Genomic DNA, 4139 nt, shown 5'->3' on the forward strand with positions numbered 1-4139 from the left:
TTATTTTTAAAACTTAATGTAAGCATCGAGAACCTCAAAGACGGCCACCTTCGAGCCGTTGGTACAATTCTCTTGATCGCAAGTAAACACTAGTAGTGTTCGAAACTTAACTGTCTGTAAAAAGGAAAAGAAATAAGAAGGGAAATCAACAGCCAGAAACCGGCATTTTGTGTACGAGAGAAGTGAATTTGCGCATTTTGTCTCATTTACATCACAATTTGAGCATAATTGGTCATTTCTTTCGGATTATTCAGCTCGAAAAGAATACTGTCAACACGAAAAAGTATTGAGCTGAGGTAAAATTCTACACAATGTTATAATCATATGGAACGGGGGGGGGGGGGGGGGGGGATTTTTTGAACTGTTAGAATAAAGTGAAATTACTTCCTCTTGTTTGAAAAACTAAACCCGTTTCTTGATAAAACTGATAATTTATGGAACTGTCAAGATTGCCCAACACTCACGAAACATGAAAAATGTCTTGAACCGAACTCAGTGACGCAAACACCTTGTTGCACTAAAGATGAGTCACATCCGCTTTTTCACCAGTCCGTGACATAGTTAACTACGGTTAAGTTGGGCTTTGATCAAATTTGCACAATGACTTGTGTTTCCTCAGGTTTTCGTTGCAGTTTGCTGTTCTTGGCGTTGTTTGTGACGAGGCAAACTTTAGCTAAGCCAGGAAATAGCGCTAATAGCACCCCAGTCAGTTCTACAGCCACAAAGCGTTGTAACAACGTGTACAACAGCTTCTATGCAGGACCAAACAAGGAGACTAAAACTACTCTCCAAGAAATAAAGAAACTGCTAACTCACGTTGAAGATGATATCCACAGTCTCAAAGAGAACAAAACTTTGGTGAAAGGTAAGTGTCCATTAGAAGTCAGTTAGTTTAAAACTAACTGCTATTCGGGTAAAGGTCAAAATTAAAATTATATACGAATAAAATCGAATGAGTAAAATATCTCGATAGTACTACAACGTAATCAACTTTGCCGAGTAGTTTTATTTGTACTTGTTTTCAGAGCCAAATAAGACTGTTGAAGCTATCCTTCAAGAAATGACGAAACATCTCACTCAAATGCAAGAAGACATCAACATCCTTAAAGGGAACAAGACTTTGGAGAGAGGTAAGTGCTTGGAAAACGTCGGATTCTGGCGGGAACTGAAGTTATTTGCAAAAAATGTATAGATAAAATCAAAGGAGTATTAAAATTGCAGTCTATAGTTTCCACGTAATCCAGTTTGAAAAGATTAAAATTTCATTATATACAGAGCCAAACAAGACGGTTGAAGTTCTTCTTCAAGAAATGAAGAAACAACTCACTCAAGTACAAGATGCAGTGAAAGGCAAGTACAAATGTCAATTTCAAACTATTCTGAGAACTTTCAAACGAGTAACATTAGTGCTTATGTTTTTCTTGGGTAGAAATTCTGCTGTATTGATTAGTTATTTAGAATGTAAATAACAGCGAGTTCTTTTATGGAACCCACAGGGCACAGCTATAGGACTGAAACTCTCCTTCAAGAAATGAAGATACAACTCCTTCAAGTGCAAGATGATACCAACACCCTTAAAAAGTTGCAGTTCGTGAAAGGTTAGTACAGATCTGTTGACGGTATCGTGTGCGCCGAAAGGTCTGTTTTCTCCACAATTTCTTGTAGCGGGCTATTTAAAAGTCTTCGAAGTTCTTTTCGGGAGACTTAAAAGGTATTTTACGATGGACCCTATCAGTAGTATTCATTTTGCAGTTTGCAGATAACTACCACAAGAAGAAATTGTTTGGAATACTTGAATTTAGTTCCATTATATAACTCTATTCGGTTGGTAGTATTTGATCATTTTTGCGATAATCAATTTTACCATATTTTCCTTAACAGCTCAGAACTGTAGTGATAAAAATTCGAAGTCCTGTGCTGAGCTGTACAAATCCGGGAAAAGAATCAGCGGTGTTTATACAATCGACCCTGATGGTTCAGGTGCCTTTGACGTGTTCTGTGACCAAACAACAGCCGGTGGGGGGTGGACAGTGTTCCAAAAGAGACTGAATGGCTCCGTGGGTTTCTACCGCGGCTGGGCCGACTACAAACGTGGCTTCGGTAACCTAAAAGGCGAGTTTTGGCTGGGTCTGGACAAGATACACCGCCTGACGAAAACAACAAAGAATAGGCTTCGAGTAGATCTAGAAGACACTGCAGGCAAAACTGCTTACGCCGATTACGACATGTTTGCAGTTGCGGGCGAGAGGACTAAGTACCAGCTGAGCCTTGGAACTTACTCAGGTTCCTTTTAAGTTGTTATTATTTTTTTGCAGTGACTAAAGTGTTGAGTAATTTTCTTAATTATTTTTTTATCATCTAGTGGCAAGCCGCAGTTATGATGGGATAATAAATCCCCGTTTAAGAAGTAAAAGGTTCCAGCAAAGAACTTGAGGAATCTTATTACAAAGTTTTTGTTGTTGCCACATTTCATTTTGTTTGTTGGAAGGTTTGGGAATGGAACTGTTTACTTCTTATAAGCGAATTTTAGGTAGTTATCATTTAACTTATTTGTCAATGTTACAGTGGCGACTTGATAAGCTTTTCGCCGAATCCAGTCGTTTAGGATCTTTTGTACACTATACAATAGAAATTTACTTTTTAAAAACAAAAATCAAAACCAAATGTGTGCTTGAAGTAACCAAATTTTTGTATTTTGGTTTAGGAACCGCTGGTGATTCTCTTTCTCTTCATCGTGGTGCCTCGTTTTCAACCAAAGATCAGGATAATGACATCTGGCCCAGTGGCAACTGTGCTGTGAAGTATAAAGGAGCCTGGTGGTTCAAGAACTGCTTTCACTCCAACCTGAACGGTCTGTATCATAATGGCAGACACTCACTGTCATATGGTACTGGTGTCAACTGGGAACACTGGAAAGGAAATTCACTACTCCGCCAAAAGAGCTGAGATGAAAATCAGACCAGTGAAGTTTTAAGAACTTTCTTTGCGCCTTTTATTGATTGGTTGTTGACAAATACGAAAAAGAGTTTGGAAAAGAAATGCCAAAGTAACCAGGTCACTAAAAAGCGAAGAAAAATAAACTCTTGTCATCATTTATATTGTTTGTCACTGATCAGTCTTCTTCACTAACCCCTTCCTCGACTTACAATGACTCCTTTTCCACTCCTCTGATCTAGTGTCTAAAGGTTTCTGTCTCCGGGTTCCTTGGTCTCTTTGATATGTATACATTTAGTGTGTACATCAAGGCAACTATCCTGTGAAAGTCAGTTTTTTCCCAGGGCCGCAGCCACTTTCAGACAAAAAGAGACATTTGCATCAGTCATCGCTGCTGTTGTTGTTTTTAAAGTAGTAAATACCTAGGAAGGGAATTTAACCAAGGATATTGCCTCAGTGATAATGTTTTCTGGCTACAGCTGTAATTAGATTGTTTTCTCGATTTCTATCAGCTGATCAACTATCACCTCAAAAAAAGTTTGAAGCTCATAATCTACTTGTAAAATTCATAAATTATTCATGAGGGTGCAAACCAATCCCAGCACACTATTCAGATCACATGCACACAACTGTAAACCCCAATACAAATCAAACAATAGAATAAACTTTTAATACAAACTCCTGCTCAGCTAATTCGTATTCATTAACTTTTGATACAGATCTCTACTGATTCGCATAACAATACTTTGCATTCAATTTATTGTTTTCATTTCACAAGTAGAATAAAATATTCGCGTCCGATCTGTATGGGCGTTTACAATGGCTCGCCTATCGGCTCGCCATTGTAACCGCCCATACAGATCTCCCGCTCATATTTTATCTACTACTTAAAAATTCGAATTAATAAGTTGACACTGGCTAAAAATATTGTTTTTGGACGTTACGGCCACTACTGTTGCCTTCTTCAGCAAGATAAAAATGCAAATGTTCAACGGCGTCCTGTTAAAATATGTAACGAATGTGTAATAAAAACTAAATGAACTTTCCGAGTGCAACAAAAGTCTCTAGAGCATTCTTAATGAGTCTATGAATTCTTAATGCTATTGTTAACGTTTGGTAGCGCTATGTGTTTTTCTATCTCGCACAAAATGCCAAGCTTCAAGAATTAGTCGTTTCCACACCGTTGACCTGTCAACAACTTCGAC

The 4139-nt window shown here is 38.1% G+C and overlaps 1 pseudogene across 1 annotated transcript; it reads left to right on the top strand.

Moving 5' to 3' along the window:
• Positions 1 to 446: 446 nt before the first annotated feature.
• On the top strand, positions 447 to 3096 carry LOC144641522 (microfibril-associated glycoprotein 4-like; annotated as a pseudogene). Its single transcript, XR_013568567.1, has 6 exons — positions 447 to 865; positions 1026 to 1130; positions 1276 to 1350; positions 1497 to 1598; positions 1882 to 2283; positions 2705 to 3096. The product of XR_013568567.1 is annotated as a microfibril-associated glycoprotein 4-like (transcript).
• The last annotated feature ends 1043 nt before the right edge of the window (positions 3097 to 4139 follow it).

The sequence above is a fragment of the Oculina patagonica genome, chromosome 2 (genome assembly GCF_052425735.1).
Source record: "Oculina patagonica isolate OP01 chromosome 2, crgOcupat, whole genome shotgun sequence".
Lineage (NCBI taxonomy): Eukaryota > Metazoa > Cnidaria > Anthozoa > Scleractinia > Oculinidae > Oculina > Oculina patagonica.